The sequence below is a fragment of the Benincasa hispida genome, chromosome 10, assembly GCF_009727055.1.
Source record: "Benincasa hispida cultivar B227 chromosome 10, ASM972705v1, whole genome shotgun sequence".
Taxonomy (NCBI): domain Eukaryota; kingdom Viridiplantae; phylum Streptophyta; class Magnoliopsida; order Cucurbitales; family Cucurbitaceae; genus Benincasa; species Benincasa hispida.
The window spans coordinates 40,097,175-40,120,396 of record NC_052358.1 but is presented as its reverse complement, the minus strand read 5'-3'; positions in this window follow the sequence as shown (position 1 = coordinate 40,120,396).

Below are 23,222 nucleotides of genomic sequence, written 5' to 3'. Positions count from 1 at the left end.
CTTCAAACCAGACCTCGACATTCTTCTCCGGACTGACTACGTCATCTTTGCTTGTCTTGAATCATTTTTAAGAGTGAAAATTATCTCCACAAACTAACATCAATCCTTTTAAGACATTTCTTCCGGAGATCACCTAACATAGAATTGATCCAAACTAAACATGCTTAACTTTGGATTTCTATGATTAAGGTAACAAAAAAGAAAGATACACTTTGTTGGTATAAGTAGTAACTTTCAGTTCTTTTAATTTTTTTTTTTCTTTCTTTGCCATGTCTTCATATCCTCAAAATCCTTCTCATTTGAATGTGGTTTGGGTTCATTCGTATACCTCTCTTAAACTCTAGGCGTTACATAAACACTGTTAATTTGGAGTTCCTACAATTGAGTCACAAAAAAAAGAGTGTATTTTGTTGGTTTAGTAGTTGTTTTCAATTCTTCTTTCTTGACCATATTTCCATATATTCAAGAGTCAAGTTCTCTCTCATTCATATTCAAATATGATTTCGATTTATTCATATACACCTCCTTAATTCAAGTGTTACGCACCTATATTTTTCTTGTTCAATTTTAGTCTATGTACTTTTAATAAATTAAAAATTTAGCCTCTCAAAGATAATTTTTACCAAAATTGGTTAAATAATAATAATAATATCCATCGAAAATAAAAAAAATTGTAAATATGTTTTTAAAATTTATTGTAAAAATGTTAATAGATAACAATTATTAAAAAAACAACAACAAACTAAGATTAAATTTAAGATTTATTAAAAGTATAATGATTAAAATTAGATAATTAAAAATACATAGACTAAAATTGGAAAAACCTTCAATATATATAGATTAAAATGATATTTTAACCTAAAAATATATAATTGCATTTGGTCGTTGCTTTTTGTATCTATGACTTTAATTTCAAATTAAAAAATATGAACATTTTTTATAATCATTTATTGTTTTTTATTATCTGAATTTTAGGTTAGAATTGTAAAAATTATATATGTAATTTATTTTTGAAATTAAATATCCAACATTTTTTAAGTTATATAATTACTTTTAAATATTTATTATCCATTTTATAAGTGAAAATGATAAAATAGTGTTTATGTTGGTGTTTTAGAAAAAAAAAATTGAAAACTAATAAAAGAAACAAGAAACTTGTCATATTGTTAAAATTTTTAAACAATTTTTAAATGTTCTAAAAAAAAAATAGAAATACACAACCAGAAACAAACTAGATACTTTTTACTTTTAGAATATGAACGTTTATCGAACGAACACCATCTACTTCCTATGTTATTTGTAGGGATTTCTTATTCTTTCTTTCTTCTTCTTCTCCTTAATTTTATTTTTTTTTTTCAACTGTTGCCTTTAGGTTAGGTTATCTTTTTTATTAAGCAATAGAGAATCATTATTTGCATGTGGCAATAAGTGATTTTATTATTATTATTATTAAAAAAAATCATTATCTTCATGTTTTGATAGCAGAATATGGATGTCATATCTAAAAATATTATTTAAGTTGACATTCTTAGTAATATTCAATATTTATCTTATATTTTTTAAAATTCACCCAACTCAATTGATAAAACAAAAGAAAGATGCAAGGTTGCAATTCTTATACAATATCATTTGGAAATTTGACAACTGTTGAATACCAAGGACAAAGAAAGTTGGGCAGCAATTCACTTGACTGTTTATTTATTTATTTATTTATATACTTAATTTTTAAAATTTTAAGATGAAATTAGAATTATAGGTTAGGTTGACCTTTGTTACAAAATATTTACATAATTATTTGATAACAAAGGTTATTTTAGTTCAACAATTATAAATGTAGGGATCCAATTGTCAACTTCTAAAATAGTAATATTTATTTTAGTACAATTTCTAAAATAGTAATTTTTTTTATTACTTATGAACCAGTGAATTACCAGTTTTGCAAATAATTAATTCAATGAATTGTATCATATTGAGTTGGCAATCTTATATTAGATTGATTTAAACATTTTCTTCCAATTATGCCCTTATAATGCGGCTTCATTATGATGTGAAGCGAGTTATTTGTTTTTTTAATTCCTTTTTGTGTTAAGCCAACCACTTACAATTCACGTTTATGTACTCTTTCCATAACCAAAATTTGAAGGGAAATAATGGATAGAAATAGATTTTTAATTTTTGTCGGAGATCTAAAATATTTGTTTTGAGTTATTTTAGATGATAGGACATAATCGACATAAAGCAAAACAAAAAACAAAATAAAAAAGATAAAAAGATTCAAGTCGAAAGTGACCGCTCGAGATCAAAATAGGCCTAGAATAGGGGTTGTTTGGCCCAAGCCAGTGCACTGTGGCCGAGGTCGAGCCTCACAAAATACCTAATGGGCATGTCTTGCACATGTTCCGACCCAAAGGATCGCATTAGGCCTAAAATATGGCTAAGGGAAGGTACTCGACCTTAGCCTTAGCTGAGACTAACTCTAGCAAAATACCCAATGAGACATGATCGACCAAATATGTATGAATGATAAAAATAAAGATAGATAAGGTCTAAATGCAAGTATATACTATCGATAAAGTAATAATTCTTGGAGTATTCCAAGAATTGAATCCCACGAGACTAGAATCAATCTTAATGTTGTTACGACTGTGAACTAACGTGACCAAAAGTAACCAAGTTGCATTTAGATAATGAATAAGCAAGGTTTTAATTAAAAACAGTAAATAAGAATGGATGAATAGGTGAGCAACAATGTATCAACCAGTTGGGCACTGTGCCTTGGTAATGTGGTCACACATCATACCTAGACAGTGACTTAGACATGCACAGAAAATTTCTCCTATTCGGTCTTGTGTCAAGTTACTTTATGAGTTCTAAGCAACTAATGCCTATATTTCTATGGTTAGTTGAATCTTAGATTAATTCACATGGAATTTCTTTATCCTATGGTATCCCTTATTTCTAAGGATATGTGACAGTCTTATTTCTAGATTCTTAGTCCTATATCCCTTTGTGACATCTGTTTATATTCTAACATTCTCAGCATTAGGACTCCACTAAATTGCTAAATTAAATGGCTAGTTTAACTTAACAATATTTATCTTTAATTTCAACAAAGAAAATATGTAAGGCAAAATAGTATGAAGTGTAAACATTGCTCAAGTCATAAGATCCAAGGGTATCCACATTATTGAACCCCTTAGAGAATTTAGCCCATGATTAAAGATAAACAAATGAGTTTAAATGGGGGAAAAAATCATACCTACAAGATGGTGTTTTCCATAAGAGAAGATAAAGAAAAAAAAGGAAAGTGCAGAAAAATAAACTATGAAACGCTGGAAATACAACCCAAAGGTGCCTTGTGGTAAATCTTCACTTTCCTAGTCCTTCCCTAGGGTAATTCTCCTTTTTCAAGGATGAATCCCTTCTCACCACACATTTTCTCAGGATGAAAATAACCTAGAGCACTCAAGCTTTAGAGGAACTTTCATCCTTGAAGTTGCTAACTAGGCATGCGAAAAATCATCCAGGATGATTGAACTAATAGTAGAAATGAGAGTGAAGTGTAGATGGATCGTGGATAGAGAGTTCACTTCTCGACATGGGAGGCCTCCCTTCCTTTTATAGTCTTCAGTTTTTTTAAGGAAGGCCAAGATCATGTTCTAAGGGTTTACTAAGTGATTTCAGGGCTGAATAACCAATTGGAATGAGAAAATCAAAACTTCTAACGATTGAGGCTCATTGATGCAGCCGCAGTGAAATTTGGTGATGCAGTAACATTAAACAAATTTCTTCAAATCAGTCAAAATTTTTTGTCAAAGTTCACAAGATCATCCAAAATCCGTAAATATCAACTTTTGAGATAAATAGGACCTTCATAAGATCATTTTAACAATTTAAGGCTAATTATTGGAGAAAACAAATGCAAAAGTCATTTTCTCCTAAGTAAAAGTATGAAAGTATAAGTATGAAAATATATGTGAAAATATAAGTATGAAACATGTATTTCATAGCATGTATCAAGGCATGCCCCAACTCAATGAATTAAACGATGACTTCAATGCAACTTCAAAATCCTATTGGGAAGTGATCTAATAATCAAATTGTCTACTTGCTACAAAAATGCACTTTATGACTTAAGTATCAGAGAGCTTATAAGGCAAGTATCACATAATGTGCAGATCTTTTTATCTTGCAGGTCACGTTCTTTCTCGAATTACAAATTTGTAATTGATGTCACATAAAGTTCAAGTGCATTTTTCGTTCTCCGAATTTTAGCATCAACAATTGACGACATCTATGGGAAGAAAAAAAATATTATGCTAATATTCGTGATGGGGAGCAATATGAGTACACCCTCAAGTTCAACTTTTGAGCATTAAATAATGAGGCATAATATAAAGCACTCATTTCAAGATTAAAAGTTGCCAGAGAAATAGGCATTTCCAACCTGATGGCCCCGACATTCCCCTGCGTCCCCTACGATCTGGCTACGACAAACCAACACGGGTCCTTTCAACATGCTTTGTCCTCACTCACATAATGAGGCATAATATAAAAAGCACTCATTGCAAGATTAAAAGTTGCCAGAGAAATAGGCATTTCCAACCTGATGGCCCCGGCATTCCCTTGCGTCCCCTACGACCTGGCTACGACAAACCAACACGAGTCCTTTCAATATGCTTTGTCCTCACTCACATGCATCCTAGGAAAATTCCCAAGAGGTCACCCAATATAGGATTGCTCCAAGCTAAGCACGCTTAACTTTGGAGTTCTTATGATTAAGCCATCGAAAAAGAAGGTGCACCTTATTGGTATAGGTAGTAAGTTTCAATTATTTTAAGCCTTTCTTAACCATACTTTCATGTCCTTAGGATCCCTCTCATTCGGATGTAATATCAGTTCATTCATATACCCCTCCTGAACTTGGGTTGTTACATGCCCACCAGCTTCCGCTTGGTTCGTCCCCGAACCACATCTTATTGGGAGAGGTTCCGCTCTAATACCATCTGTAACGACCCGACCCCCTAAGACTTAAGTTAGGCCGTTACTAAATACATGCATGTATGGAACTCAAAACGACACTCAGTTATGGCGAAATAAATGCTAATTAAATAAGGTAAGTTCAAAATACTTTCATTAAATTCAAATATTAAAACAATAGTAAGGTACCCATAAATCATAAAGGATAATAAATAAGTCTGAAAGACGATTCTTAAAAGTAAGTTTTAAACATCAAAATTAAAAGTTAGGAGAAACATGAAAAAAAACTCTAAATCTCATGAGCAGAAGCGTAAAAACTAGTCCTAGTGGCTCGATCACGAATTCCGCTTGTCCATCGCCCATGCATCTCTACCCTTACATGAAACAACAATATGAGAAAGAATGAGTATAAAATACTCAGTAAGTAACCTCACCACTAGGGTCAGACTAGGCATCTATGTCCTCTACATACCTACCTCTGATGAAACATATAAACTGCTCTAGTTCTCATAGGACACATATACACATGAAACAAAAAGGAGATTGAGTTCTATCCTACTATAGTTAAGTATACCCACTACCTCTGGTGAATCCCGAAGGAGACACAAAACTGGTGAATCCCAAATGAGACACAAACTGGTGAATCCTGAAGAAGACACAAAACTGGTGAATCTCGAAGGAGATGCAAACTGGTGAATCCCGAAGGAAACACAAACTGGTGAATCCCGAAGGAAACACAAAATTTAATGGGCATCTAACTAATCAGTAAGGACACTTACACAGTCTCAACATCATAATTATCACTATATGAATCTATGACATACATATATACCTCAACATCATGGCTATATAATATACACATATACCTCAATATCATCAGATCCAATACAACCATATGGAATCAAATACAATCTCATGCTAGCATTCAAGTGTCTATGTGCACAAATAAATCTTTCAGATCTCCTACCAGAGCATACATTGGTCATACTATACTATCAGTCTATCATGCTATCATACTGCCATAACATTCATTTATCGTGCTAGCATACATCTAGTGCCTGGCCCGTGGGCAGTTCCAGTAGTAAGATTACTTACCTCAAAGTTAAATCCAAAGAAACCCAAGCAAACTTATCCTTTTCAAGACAAGCAACACCTAAGATAAATCCATATTTAAATCAATATTTTGGGTCTAACTCCAATTAACCAAATTATTCAAAGACCTCCAATTTTACTTTATCTAAACTATAGCTCGGTCTAAACTTAATTCCAAAACCCAATTTTGTTGGTTACCTGAACATACACAAAGTTCAAAATTAATAACTTAATTCTCTACAATTAATCTTAATTCAAAATAACCACCTAACAACTTACTCCAAACTTACCAAACGTCAAAAGATAATTGGCCTTTACTTTGATAAGCAACACCCCTAAACGTCTCAAGTCTTGAATCTAAAGTCAAAACCTAAGAGATATTAACAATTTTAACCCAAAACCAAAACGTATAAAATTTAATCTAACAATCCCCAAACCAAACCACAATGGGGGTTACCAAGCCTTGGAACTTACCAAAACACCACGAAGAAAGAACTTCAACACTCGCTGGACAACGCACAAATTCTCCTCCAAAACACCACAATTAACCTTTAAATGCAAGGAGGAACACTATTATAAACCCAAGACATAACAAGTGATCCAGAAAATAACCAAGAACAACAACACCACCCAAAAACTTACGCAAAAATCTTACTCCAACCAAGATTCGATCATAACCAAGTGGCGAAGGAGATTTGCGGTGGAAGCTGGTTCGATAACAAGGTCGAGCTAATGGCGAGAGGAGGGCACAGTTGGCTGGGAGTGAGTATGTCTAGGCAACGCGGACCTGGGCAGCTTGGCATCGACGACGCGGCTTCAGTTGGCGGGAGTAGATATGGGCAGCGGCTTCGGTGGTCGGTCGACAAGCGGCGCCATGGAGCACGAATGGACGTCCTAGTCGATGGCTGGATCTCGCAAGGACGGATGATCCACTCGGCGGCTGGACGACATAATGTCAAGCAAGGGAAAAGGGCTGGGCGGTACTCAACAGCTCGACTGAAGCCGAACCAACTTCCACCGCAAATCTCCTTCGCCACTTGGTTTTGATCGAATCTTGATAGACATTGATAGACACTAATAATTTTAAAAATTTTCTATATTTTATAAATATTTTAGTTTATTTTTTATATTTAAAAATAGCTATTATTAAAAACTACCCATACAAGCTGATTATTGAACAAATAACTGAGAATATTCTTGTGATAAATTTTTTGCAATTGAAATTATTTATATCTTATCTTTCTCCTTATAACTAATATTGTTGGATGTTAACTTTTGTCGTGTATCGTGCTTTCTACGTTTGTTTTGTTATTTGAATATTTAACCTTGACTATATTTTGATTTTCAATTTTTTAACCTTTTAATAATAAAATATATGGTTGCATTTGATGAAGAAATTTCTCGAGTATAATGTTGTGCTCAAATAGTGATAAAAATGAGATTAAAAAATAATAATAATAAAGGGACTATAAAGAGTCACTTTTTAAAAGGATAGAGACTATTTTTTTTTTTTTAGAATTTGAACAATATATGGACCAAATATGATAAAATATCATCAATATAAAATACATAGGTTACTTAGAGTGAATTTAACTCAATAATAATTAATATGTGTTATTCTCGTGAGGTCAAAACTTTAAATCACTTTCACTAGTTGTAATAAAAAAAATATACTATTTAAATTAATGGGATGTTTGGATTGTTGAATTGGTTATTATAGTTAGTGATTATTATAATCGGTGGATTTTAATAATTTGTGTTTAAAGTGTAGAGTATTTTAGTATGAGTAAAAAAAAGTAAACATTGTAGAAAGAAGAATGATTGGAAATAATAAACACTGTAACAAACGAGAAATTTCAAATAGTATTATTTTAGTTAATTGTAGGTTATAAATAATTTAAACACCACCATTATATTTGAATCTCGAACATTGACTAAGCTATAATAGTCACTCAGGGGGTGTTTGGGGCAAGTAGTTGGTTATTATAGTTGGATTATAAAAGTTTGTATTCAGGGTGTAGGTTATTTTAGTTTGGGTTATAATAGTATGTGTTTGAGGTGTAAACTATTTTGGTTTGAGAAGGAAATAGTAAACACTGTAACAAATAATAAAAAAATGATACTTGTAAAACAGTAAAAAGTAAATATTGTAGCAAATGTGGGTTTTGAAATAGTGTTAACTGTAGCTAATCAGTATTTACTATAGCAAGAGATAATTATTATAGTCTTAGAATAGTTTTTGCCTTCAACACCACTTCAACAAACTTTAAGTTGAAGGTCCAAATAACCCCTAAGGGGTCGTTATTTGGTACAAATTTGGGAATAAGGTTGGAAATGGGCAAGAGATAAATATCACCTTATTTGGTACAAATTTTGTAGCTTTGGCGTGAAAATAAACTATCCTCATGTATCCATTATACCCATGAATGATTCTCATAAAAAAATGTAGGTGAATTTATTCTTACTCTCTCTCCTTGTATAATATATTTCTTCATTATTTTATTTTATATATTATTAGTATGAATTTAACTACTCCTATTTAATAAATTAATGAATATATATATATATTTATCTTTCAATAAACTGTAAAGAACTGATACAAGAAAACTATCAATTAATCAATTAATTATATTTGTAGTTAATTAATCGTCGTTATAATTAATATAATATGAATTATTTTTTTTAATAACTGTGGTTAGTTTATCATTGATCAATTATAATTCATTAGTTATTTTATTAATTAATACATCATAATTATATAAATTCATAATCAAGTAACTTTAATTATAAACTTCTCATTTTACAAATATTTGTAATTAATAATTTAATTAATATTATTATTTGATTATTAAATAATTATTTTTTCTCATAACTTGAATTGGATTTATTGTTTNAATCAAGTAACTTTAATTATAAACTTCTCATTTTACAAATATTTGTAATTAATAATTTAATTAATATTATTATTTGATTATTAAATAATTAATTTTTCTTAGAGCTTTGAATTGAATTTATTTCTATCAATTAATCTATTAAAATTTTATAGAGTTTTCATGATTAATTTTATAAATTAAATATAAAAATAATTTATTTTCATAAAATTTCGATAATATTTCTATGACCCAATTAAACATATTCATCCTGAATTGAATTAATCTGATTTATAGATTTATTATTCTCAAATATTCTTAATTTTTAAATATTTATAAAACTTTAAACTAAACGAATCTGTAAAAAAAGAGAAAAAAAAAAAAAAAAGGTAAGATAACAATAAGGGGAGAGGTGAGTGGGATTGCGTGTGTGTGAAGAGAAAGGGTTTAAGATTTGGCATTAAATGACGAAGACTTTTGACCAAACCGTTTATTAAAACTTTCTTTCTTAATTTAATGAATTAATATTTAGTTGGAGATTTGGATTTGATTTTGTGTGTAAAAGGCTAAAAGCACCGAATCCTTTGGCGTTAGCAATTCTAGAAGCCTTAAATTTTTATTTATTTATTTTTTACAAAAGAAGCCGTAAATTTTAATAACTAAATACGTTCTAATCATTGACGTCTCTGCTTACTTCATCTCTCTTTCTCAAAATTAATTATTCATGGAGTTTTGCCTTCACACGTGGCTGTTTCTCATTGGATCTTGTTTTGGTTCAAGTTATCTAAACACAAAGGTCAACTAAAATATCACACCTAATGCTTACTATTTTGAGAAAATAGGTTACATTTATCCATCTGTAATTGAAATTGATGTAATTGATGTAATTATAATTAAATATTATTGATAGATTAATCGTAATAGATTATAATCATAAATATAATTAAATTGCTTTTGATCAAGTTTACTTAGAATTATAAATTTGTCACATTTGTTGTGATATTGGTAGTAGGTCCCACATAATCTTCAAACAAAATTAGATTAATCACTCTCCGTTTGTTCATCAATTTGCGTTTTTTATTATTGATTTGAAAGTTAGTACAATTAGATTAATCACCCTTTGTTTGTTAATCAAATAAAGCTCATTTCAGATTACCATTGATTTATTATGTTTGCCTGATGACCTAAGGTCACGTTTACCGATTCATAATGAAAACTGGTGTAATAGTAATCGAATTTCATTGATAGATCAATCATAATGGGCCTCAATTGCAAATTTAGTTTGCTTATTTTTTTATCGTGTTTACCTAAATTTATGGATTTTGTCAAATTTATTATTAGCGGTATGGTTACCTTTACCTCTGAGGACCAAACCGTAATCATAATGGTAACGGTAACAATAAATGTGTCAAAATCCATAGTTTTTTTCTTTGAAACAACAATAATAATCACTACAAGAAATCTCACTTTTAACGAAGAAAATAATTTATCGCTAAATCTATTTTTTCACCACAAGAAAGGTTTAGCGACGAAATTTTTTCATCACAAGCGTTCGTCACTACAAAAAAGGTTTAGCGACGAATTTTTTCCGTCACATGCATTTGTCACTAACCCAAGTCGCTGAAAGGTTTTTGCGTCTTTTTATTAAAAACATCACAATATGTGGCAAATCCTTAGAACGTTGCATTCTTATTGTGACAAAACATAAAAAGTCGCAATATGTGACATTTATTAGGATGTCGCATGTTGCGACTTTTATTTCATTGTTCGTTGCATTGTGTGACATTTCTTTTTCCGATGCAATAATTTTACGATATTTTACGTTTCGTCACAAATTTTAATAATATTTTTTAAAAAATTGTATTATTATTTTTAGGCATTTTTTTAAAACATTATCCCTAATAGCAAACACTTGCATTGCAAGTTTATGTACAAATCATGAAATTAAACAAATATGAACAAAATATCATACTATATTAAAATATGTTTGTAAAATCTTTAGTATAGTAATAAATATTAAAATATCGTACTATATTAAATTTTCCATATTAATATTACTATAGTACGATATATCAAAATATGAACAACTTGCTAATAGCAATAAATTTTCCAATAAGGTTTTGAAATATTGCTATTAGCAAGTTCGATTTAGTCTGTATCCTTCTAGAAACATTTAATATTGTCACTAACAAATTCTGGTTCAGTCATGTACACATAAATATTACATATATCAAATTATTTTTAAACATGATTCATATATATATATATATATATATATATATATATATTCAAACATAGCAAAATTTATTAAATATTAAACTTAAACATATTCACCATCAACATAAAAAGATTAATTCATTTTTAATTATCAACCAAAAGTTAATCTAAAAGATAAATATCACATAACTTAATTATCACATAATTTCAAACATAACTATTACAAAACTCAAGTCATAACAAACACAAATTCCCATTCACCCCTTACCCACCCAATAACTACATTTTTTACCATAATAACAAATATGAAGTACTCAATAGATACTGCATAATACAATTATATACATATATATATGTGTATATATATATACGAGATACTTAATAGTTACCACATTATAATAAATATAAACATGCTTTTTTCACATTCATTACAAATTTAAAAAAAATAGAAAACATCCGTATGTACTATAAAAAAAAAAGTTGTTCCTTTGATTGATATGAGCAATAATCGAGATAAGATCAATTATGATCGACATGAACAATAACAATAACACATCGAGAAGATTATTAATTAAGGTTTTTTAGAAATACTTGGTAAAGCATAACCATTACTTTGAATTGAAAGATAAAACTGAAACTAGCACCAAAAAGTAATACTCAAATTGAGTTAGCAAAATGAACCAAGTAGCCAAAACCATTACTTTGAATTTTTTACTTACCATAAAGTTACAGCAAACTAATTTATGACAACAAAAACTTAGAGTATTTCTTAACCAATTGTTCATTACAAATTGAAAATAAAAGAAAAGCCAGAGAAGTATACAAAGTATCAAAGTATCAAAAAGAATAAAACATTGTCTCCTCTTTCCAGAACAAATAGGACAAAACCTCAAGGTTAAAAGCAGATCAAAACAGAGATAGAGCTAGAACTAACAGAAGTTTGAAAATTTGATAAAAATTTTCAAGTTGTTTTATAACTTCACATTTGCCAATTTGTATAGAAGTGTAAATTGCATACCTCGAGGATGAAATGAGCTCAAGAGTTGTTTGAATGGTGTTCAATCACGTCTTTCAATATTGTTAATTCTAAATTTCAGATTATCTAAGTGATCTCTAAGAACAGTCAAAAGTCATTCCATAGCATCTACGCGATGTTGATATTTTGTTAGGAGTGCAACAAAAAACAAAAAAAATCAAACCAATTCAAACCAATCCAGTGGTTTGATTTTGGTTTTCAATTATAAAATTGGACATCTTAGTTTGTAATTGGAGAAAACTAAAAAGTATTAGTTTGGATCGGTTTTTTATTACAAAACCAAACTGATCTTTATCCTTAAAAATAAACTATCTTTTAGTATTTTAATTGTTATGTTGAATGTATATTTGCCGTTTAGAAAAAAAATCAATTATTATGGAGCTTATATGTTTTTTATTTAGAAAAGTATCAAGAAAAAAAAATGTCAAATTTCAATTTATGATAAAAGAAATAGAGTCACTTTTAATTTTAAATTAGCAAAAAAGACCAATTCAAAACAAAATGTTAATAAAAATAAAAATTGGAAGAAAAAAGAAAAATGCCAAGAATTGAGATCCAAACGGATAATAAACCGATCTAAATAAAACCAATCCAATGATTTTTTTTTGTTCTTTATTGGACATTGGTTTGGATCTCTTCTTTGTAAACCAATTGGTTTGATCGTCTGGAATTTCGGTGGCATAAAGGATTTCAGCATGGGTGAATGGTTTCGCGTGGAGATCGTAAGGCAGGAGGGTAAAGGATTAGTGGAACTTGGTAAAGACTAAATCCTAAGTAAATGGTTCTAAAAAACCTCTTGCGACTAAATTTTATTTCGTCGTAAATTTTACGACAAAAGCCCTTTTTGTTGCAATACTCACTTGCGACTAAAGGTCATTTCGTAACAAACCTTTAGATAGGGCACCAAACATCTCATCCAATTGGTAATATGCATCAATATCAGTTTTTCGTTGCATGGATAGAGACGAAAGATGTATTTCGTCTCTATAGTTGCGATGTTGTGAATTTGGTTGCTAGATATTCATCACTAAAAGTCATAATTCTAGTAATGGTAGCCATAACCATTACCGATAACTATTCAACGACGCAATTGGATTGATCACCCTCCGCTAGTCAATTGGTTTGCATTTTTTGTTTACCGATTTAGACATGGACCTCACGTGTTGATGAGAACACAAGTAAACAAACTAATCTAATAGGACCCACTTTTTAAATGACCATTAATTTATTATCATTGGATTGGGTTAATCATGACCTAAATTTCATTTGGTAAAAAATTATTTAATATTATTGAATTTCAGATCATTCTTAAAAACGGTTGACGTGACAAACAAGAATTTAAGGTAGTGTCTAGTATCTATATTATAAAAAAGATATATCTAGGGTTAAAAATCAATATGATATATTATCAAATAATGACGTGTTAAATGTTTGATGAAAGTAGTACATACTATCTTAATACTATACATTTTCTCCCTACTACTATATAATAGGAAGTTTCCTTGTATCTTAGTTGTCTTCTTTGGCAAGATCTCAACGAATTACTTAGTTGATTTCTTTCTCTTTTAATAATTTGGTGGCTTGATTTGATTGAATTTCTTCTATTTTATTTTTCTAATATTGGCCGCTGGAAAATGGTTTACTAGGGAATGTGAACAATATAATATTTTTGTGTGACAAAACTATTAGCTTTAGCTAAGTATTAATGGGACGTTAGTAAAAAATATATATTAATAGGAAGAATTTTCTCTTAAAAAAAAAGGAGGAATTTACCGTTTACTTTCATTATAATAAATTAATTATAAAAATATGATGTTGAAATTGACCGTGAATGGTTGTTTTTCCCTAATAATATTTATTGTTAATATGTTAACTTTTTTCTCTAAAAAATTGAGGTTGCTTTGGAAATATTTATGAAAATAATGGTATATATCTATCTAGTAACAAAGGTAGACGTTTCAATTTTAAAAAATATTGGTAAAACAATTGTCACTGAGCTAAGCTCATGTAACACCCTGAATTTAAGAGTGAGACCTGAATGAATCGAGATTACATCTGAATAAGAGGAATCTTGAGTACATAAAAATATGGTAAAAAAAATGCTTAAACGAATTGAAAGTTAAGCATGTTTGAGCAATCCTATGTTAGGTAATCTCTTAAAAACTTTCCTAAGATGCATGTCGAAAGGACTAGTGTTGGTATTTTTGGGGAATAACTTTCACTTCCCTAAAATAATTCAAGACAATTAGGGATGACGTTGCAAGGTCATACGGGATGCAGAGGAATGTTGGGACAAACATGTGTCAAATCCGAATTCTGAATCTTAACTTGAACCGTTGTGGCATTACAACTCACTTTGGCTAATATTTAGTAGGTTTTTTCTAGTACACCGTATAATATACTATCGACTATGATATCAAACTTCTAAATCCTCCCGCCCTAAATTTTTGTACTAAAAAACAATAATAAAATCGCCATATATAATTTATTTTGTGAATTAAAAATTAATTTTATTTTAAAAAAAATACCTTAGCCCTTTTTTAAGGAAATTTAAAATAAAATTGTAATTATATTATTCTTGTGTCAATTTTAATCCTTTCAATTTAAATGCGTTGTTGTCTTTGTATGTAGTTTGATTTATTTATCATAATCGACACATTAAATTTAATTAGGGGCCTATTTTATTTTATCTTTTAAAATACATATTGAATAATTTTTACGTCTGTATAATATTCTATATATACTTGAATGATGTCTCTTTGTCATGTTTTGCATGAAAATTTTATAAAAGCACTTTAAATAACTTAAAATGTCTATTGTTTATCTAACCACCTCCTTACTCATCTTTTTGTAATTTTATACACTTATCTAATACGATTTATATTAATATAGCAATTTTATTTTTTTATAAATGGATTTTTTATGGGACAGTTACAAATATAGATATTAGATCTAAAGTATTACCAAATATAACATAATGTAAAAAAATTGCAAATATGACCAAATTTAAATAGTCTCTATCAGTGACAGACCATGTTATTGATAGAAGTCTATTAATGATAGACCATATCACTGGTAAGAGTTTATCAAATGATAGAACTCTGTCACTAATAGACTTGGGAGACTATCAACAGTAGAAGTATATCGCTGATAGATTTGTTTATATTTACAATTTTTTTAAATGATGTTACATACTTGGTTATTATTCCTAAAAATGCTATTAACTGTAATTACCTTTTTTATATCATTTAGTTGATCATAATTATGTTTGTTATTTTATGAAGAAAATTAATTTACACTAATTAAATATTTTTTAACAAAATTATTACTTTTATTATTAATCATAAATATCTATTAGCATCAACAATTTTTTTTTTCATTATTGCATTAACATTTTCATAAAATCAAAACTCTAACAATCCTATCAACATCGATGCTTAAATCTTGGTAATAATTAATATCATGTTAACTTTAGGGAAAAAACATAATAATTCATTAGTAATTTGAAAAAGTAGACACCATTCGATTATGTTTGTTATTATTTACCTGTATTCCGTAATCGTAATGAATTGTAGGTTTATCTCTAAATCTGTAGTCAAAACGTGCAATCTAATTGAGAAATAGATACTCAATATGGTATAAGAACAAATCAATCAATCAAATACATGAAAAAGGATAGAAATCCATTATTTGAAAATAGAATGGAAGAGAACTTTAAAGTGCTTGACATTTTAAGGTATTTTGATTTCTTCAAATTACCCTAATCCAAATATGAGAATTGGAATGTACATGAATTAGGTATACTTGATTTTTACCAAACAAATGACCACTTGATATAATTAAAAAATTAATGTGATTAAAAAGTTTATGAAGAAAAACAATCTCAAACTCACTAAATTTATAAGTCTACATTTTCTAAGTGGGAAAATAAAGAATGTTTAATAACAAATTGTTTGTTGAAATAAACTTAGTTAAATGTTAATTTGCATGATCTTTCTCTTAAAAATTGAAAGTTCGATTTCCCATCTCTTAATTGTTATAATAAAAAAGAGAGAAAAATACATTTTTAGTCCCTAGGTTTAGGGTTTAGTTTCTATTCAGTCTTTTAAGTTTCAAAATGTTATATATTTAGTTATTAAATTTTGAATTTGGTTTCAATTTAGTTTCTAAATTTCAAAATGCTATAACTTTACCCTTAACACATTTGAGTTTTGTTTCAATTTGTTTCTTATGTTTTAAGATTTATAGTTTTAACCTCGATTTTTCACTAAATATTTATTTTCCGTCTTTACAGTTAATTTGTGTTAATAAATTAAAAAACATTAAAAGAATTATAATTAATTAAGTTTCATTATTTTTATCGCTTTCAACATTAAATTTAAAATTTTACTTTATAATTATTTTTAATTAATTATATAAATTGACATTAATGACTGAAAGTGAGTATTTAATAAAAAATTGAGGTTAAAAATGCAAAATATTGAAACTTAGAGACCAAATGGAAACAAAATCAAATTTCAAGAGTAAATTTGTGATATTTTGAAACTTATGAATCAAATTGAGATAAAATTCAAAACTTAAGGATCAAATAAAAACTAGAAGTAAAACCTAAGAACCAAAAAGTATTATTTCTAAAAAAACAAAAATAGAAAAATAAAAAATTGTTTAAAATATTACACTTGCACCAAAGATTTTCATAGAAATTATCTTTGAAAATGTACTTTTTGAGTAATTTTTTTAAATTTTTTTTTCAAAAGTGATTTTGAGTATTTTTTTAAAACTTTTTTCAAAAGTGATTTTGAGTGCTGTTCTTTCTAATTATTCTGTCCCAACAAGTGGAACCTCTTAAAAAATGCTTTGAATTTTTCTTCAAAAAAAAAAAAATAATAAGTGGGACCTCTTCAACCACTACCACCCTTCCTTTGTCTCTAGTTTCACAAACAATAACCACCAACCAATCATAAAATTCCACTTCAATTTCACTTTAAATAATTATCTCAAAATTGCACCTCTCTACCATTTTTTTTTATTTCATTTCATTTATTTATTTTTACTTCAAAACCTCCCCTATTCCAAGCACAGAATCTTCATAATCTAATCAATGATATCAGTTAAATTTATATATAAATATGACACACTGACCTCAGCTGAATATTTAACATACCATACAATACACTTAGGTCCAAAGCCAAACCTTTATGTAATATAATAATGGAATATATCTTTATTAAATGTTAAAAATTTTGAATAATGTAGTTCTATGAGCTTGACATTTTCAATTCATTCATGAATCAGAATTCAAGGGCGGCTAGAAAAAGGTACATTATTCATACATTTTATTATATAATATGGTGGCTTTGTTGATGTGGGGGGAGTGATTAAAATAGCCATTCTAGTTGTTGGAATATTTTAAAAATATTTTCTCGAAATTAAGAAAAAATTATCCTAAAAATTATATAAACCATATATAGGAAACTTTTTAAATATAGAAAAATAAATGAAAATAATTATACATTGTAGGAAAATTTTGGCAAAACGGTTATAGAATTCTACTGCCCCTTGAAATACCATGAAAACCTAGCCCACATCGGTGAAATACTAAGAAACCCAGTCCACACACAAAAATCGTGCTCGATCCACGCGACCCGCTCGTGATTAATTGGCACCCACGATAACCACATTTTCTTCCACTGGTTCTTCTTGTTATTCTTCTTCTTAATCATCTTCTTCTTCCGCTGTTGCTGCATCTTCTTCTGTCGTTGCTATTTCTTCTTCTTCTGTTGCTGCTCTTGTTGCTTTTTATTATTTCTTTCAGTTCAATAGACTACTATCAGTACAAGGATTACAATAGTCAACTCTTCAATGTTATAATATATATATTTTTTTTTTTCATTTTATCAATTCTTCAATTTAACCATAGTTATTTAACCTAAATTTATGTGAACAGATGGTAAGCAACAAACAAAAAATGATCAAAGGTGAATCATCAATAAGCAAAGAAAAAGGAAAAAGAATAAAATCTAAAGAGAAGAAGGGGAAGGTAAAACTAAAGATATAATCCTAATACTTAAGTTGTGATAGAGGGTGATAGTGTTCTATCATTGTCTATCACCAATAGATAATGATAGATTACTACTAGTGTCAATCAAAGATAGACCATGATCATATTCTATCGCTCTCTATCACTCTTTATCAACGTTTAGTTTCAAAATGCATAGCATGAAAGATAAATGATAGTAACAATGAGACAACTAATGTGTTGAATGAAAGATCAATAAGTAACATTATCACTGTTTATCTATGACACAGATAGATATCTATTTGTATCTATCACAATGATAGAAGTTCACCCACAGATATCTATTTGTATCTATCACAATGATAGAAGTTCACCCACCCTTTGATTGTAGAAGTTAACCTACTTCTAAACAATTACCCCTTGCTTATGATATACATTGATAGTTCATTTAATCTACCATTTGCTTGTAGAATGTTGATATTTGCTGCATTGTAGAAGTTCACCCTTTACTTGTAGAATATAAATGTCCAAGGAATGTATGTCATGGTCTATATACTTATAGATAGATAATAACAATTATAGTCTATCTGAGATAGTGTTCTATCATTGTCTATCAGCGATAGACATTATCATTGTCTATCAATAGAGAATAGAATAATAATTTTATTGATTGTTTTGTTGCTTGTTGTGGCTAGTAGTTTTTTTTTTTAATAATAAAAATGTTAAATAAAACGACAATAATAGACAACAAACGGGAAATTGATAGTGATAGACCAAGTGATAGAACACTATCACTATCTATCAATAGAGAATAGATAACGATTTTGTTGATAGTTTTTTTTGCTAGTTATTGGTAGTTTTATATGATACATAGACTAGATAATATATTTAAAATTTAATGGTTAACATATTGTTTAATTATATCTTTTCAATAGGTGAAACATGAATTAGTTATGGAAAAAGGCAATATAAACTTAAGGGTTACTGTGTACTTCAGTTTAGCGGTGTTAAAACTAATAAGAACGAAATTAGATCAAACAAATGTTCCTCAAGTTAATAAATGTCCTTTTGGCTACTTTCTTAATATTAAAATAGAAAAATACACACACAATTCCTCAACTACCTAATAAAAAGGCATTATTTTACAAAGAAGCTGAATGTCTTGGCTTTCAACTTTAATGGTCATATAGCTGAATTTGGGTTGAAGGAATTTTGTTTAATAACATAATTGAAAGACCATAACTTCCCTCCAATACATTTATCACTGTCTGTCTTAGGAACTTTAGCAATTATAGAATAACTTTAACATCAATACAATGCTTAGGGGTGTATGTCATAGTCTATATACCTAGTGATAGACAACTATCTGTATCTATCACATGGATAGAAGTTCACCTACATGTTGCTTGTAGATAGTTGCTTATAAAAGTTTGATATCTACTATTTTGTAATCCATTGAAAACTATAACATCAATGCAATGGCCATGAATATGGAGAAAACATTGGCTAAATGGGGTTCATTTGCTTGAGAGAGCTTCCTAGATATTGATAGTTGTCTATCTGTGTCTAGCTACTGATTTTCTACCACTGTCTATCAATAGATAGAGACAGACAGACATCTATCTGTGTTTATCATAGTGATGGAAGTTCACCTACCACTTGCTTGTAGAAGTTCACTGATAGTTCTCGAGAAGGGCTATTTTAATGTCCTTAATTTTCTTTGCTTGTTATGTTTAAATTATTAAATATCTATTCTTGTAGGAATTCGAGCATTTCATGCATTTTGGAGCTTTATAGACTATTCGAGATTGATTTGGAACTGTCGAAAATGAAATCAAGTACCCAAAGCTTCAATGACGTGAAATGACCAAAATACCCCTGGCGAGAACGTTGTAACACCACCCTTTACACTGCATTTACGCTGAAAAGCAGTAGTGTGTATATCAGAAAGCGTCGTGACACTACCTTAGAGTGTTGCGATGCCCCGAACTTTGACAAAGATTCAAAGCGCGTGCTATGAGTGTAAAGCTCAACATCGTGACGCTAAGGACCTACACTATGATAAGAGTGCCACAATGTTACCTCAATGCTATAAGTGTCTTTTTCAATTAGGGCAATTATGATGTAGAAATTGATGGAAGCTGAGGAGAGACCTCAATTTCTTCTTCTTCCATTATCTTTTTAGCATCATTAGGTTAGATTTTGCTTTTCTTTTGGGTTGTAAACAATAGATTGGACCTCCTCCTTACTTTGTCTATGAATCAATGTGATAATTTCTATCTAGTTTTGGAGCAAGAATTCTTTCTTTATTTCTTGTGTTTTTTGTTCTTGGATTGTATGCATTCTGAATTTATGTTTTCTTTTAATCAGTTTCAATTTCGATATGTATGTTCATGTTGTTGACTTTTCACTCGTAAGCATGCATTACCTCACTATCTATTCGTAGCTATGTCATATTCTCTTCTCGAATGTCTAGCTCGATCACCTAAGTAGAAAATAGTTAATTATGCATTTGATAGCTATTCCTAGAGTGCATGAATTGTTAGGTTCAAAGATAAATTTGGTTAAAAGCTTAGGTTTTCCAATTGGTTAATCGACAGAATAGAATCCTAAAACGTAAGGCGCATGTTTTAATTTCTGTATGGACACTTTCGAACTCAATGGAATTTAGAGACATGTAGTTTAGTTAGGGAATGATTTTCCAACCTTAATTAATAATTAGGACGGTTTCTTGGTTTGGTCGTAATTAGTTGTTCGCCTTTGTAGAAGCTAGTTCAGTGGAGTTAAGCAAGTTGTTGTGCAAGCATAAAATTGAATGTATGTCTAATTAATGGAACTCGATGATTGAAATTGCATTGAGTCTTTATTGCTCTCAAAACTAGATAAATCCAACTCCTAGTTTACATTTACCCTTGCATTTTATTTTTCTTGCATTCTACTATCACTATCCACACAAAACCCCCCACTTACCGCTCTAATTAGGAAATTGACTTAACGAAAAACTCATGCTAGTGCTTCTTTGCAGATTGACCCAGACTTACCATTATTACTACATCTTTGTATTAATAGGAGTAGGATCGATATTATAAATTCATTTGATTAGTAGAGGTTTGAAAGCGATGGCAAAATATTTTAATCATTCACCTACCACTTACTTGTGATAGACATTGATAGCTTTATATATATATATATATATATAGAATTTCGAATGTTTTTCTTCAAATTTGTATTAAATCAAAGGGGTTCTGTGAGGTTTTATCAGTTTATATAAATGAACTAATATCAATATTCTATCTGATAGAATGTGATAGACAACTATCATTGTCTATCATTGAAAAATGAAGGTACTATTTGTTGGGATTGATGCCCTAAATCTCATAGGGTCCTATAGTTTGTAAACAAGTATATGAACAAACATTTGTGATGTAATAATATGAGATATTTTCTTCACTACTGTCTATGAAATATGAGATATTTTAGTTGCATGAACCACAAACGAATAAACTAAGATTTCTGGTTATCGTTGTAACTTAAGCATGTATATGGAGACGTACAAGTGGATCATGCCTTAAGTGATAACCTAAATGATCTGTAGTATATGGATAAAGGAGAAAAACCTTATCCTAGTGACACTATGGATACGACCCACTTTGTAGTTGTTACAAGTGTTGTAAAGTGCTACAGATGGTCTGATCCTGATCATTCATGTGGAGACATGCAAGTGGAGGTATCCTATACAAAGGAGTTTCTATAAGNGTTCATGACAGAGACTTTCATTTCACTAGGATGACCATAGGTAACATGACCTTAATCCTGAGTGAGTTGGGAACTCCTGTCTATAAGGGCGGTCCTTTGATTTGCATAGGTGCAAGTGGCCAGATCACTGACTCAAACCTATCACTTTGGGGATTCGTCTGATTAGGGAGCTGGGAACTCAGCTACACAAGACAGGATTCACTCTTCCCTGAAGTAGGGTAAGTAGATAGATTGCTCCCTTAAGGGCTGATTTTGGGGCTTGAACAATGTGGTGCCACACCTTCTCATAGCCCGAGAAGTGTTCACTTACAGTACGACAATGATGTATTGTTCATTAGAGGAATCAATGATACTTAAGGAGTTAGGTGTAACTACAAGGACAAAACGGTAAATTGGCCCAACTGTACTTACGAGCAATCTGTGAAGGGTTAGCGTACTGTTGGTTGGTTATATCTAATGAACATAGAAATATATGTATAGTGCGAAGAGTGTAGCTGTCGGTCTTTAATGAAGTGCCCGACAGTTAATGGATGGTGAATATTGTGATTAAAGAGTTTAGTCAGTTATTCACGTACCGTTGGAGCTTCAAACTACAGGTCCATAAGGTTCTCTTGATAGCTCAATGGATTCAAGTTGAGAATCAGTTTTTGGGTTAGTTTGAAGTGTTCAAATTAACAAAAGGGAATTTGATTATATATGATATAATTAAATAGGTTCAATTATATGTGATATAATTGATTTGATGTATTAGATACATTAATTGGAGGAATTAATATATATATGATTTATATTAAATAAAGGAGAAAAGAACTATAGTTTAAATATTACATATTATGTGATATTAAAACTATAGGTTATAAATATAATATGATAAATTGGTTATTATATTTATTTATAATAAAAACAAATATGAGATAATTGTTAGTTGGTTATTTTCTTTTCTCCATTAACCGTGCAAGTGAGAGGTTATTTTCAGTTTTAATAACTGAAGAATAAAATGAAAAGAGTTTTCAATTTTTGAAGAATCACATTATTATCGCATAATAATCGATCGAGTGAAAGAAAGCTATACGATAGCCCTTTTGAGAGAGTAAACTACCAAACGAGTTTACTAGACGATTGCTCCTCATTACTAGACGATCGAGTACCCATTGTCTATACGATAGACTAACCCTTTCTCCCACTTATTCGATCATTTAACTTGATCATATAATTCCTCCTTCCCTCTACCAAATTCACACAGAGCCTACGC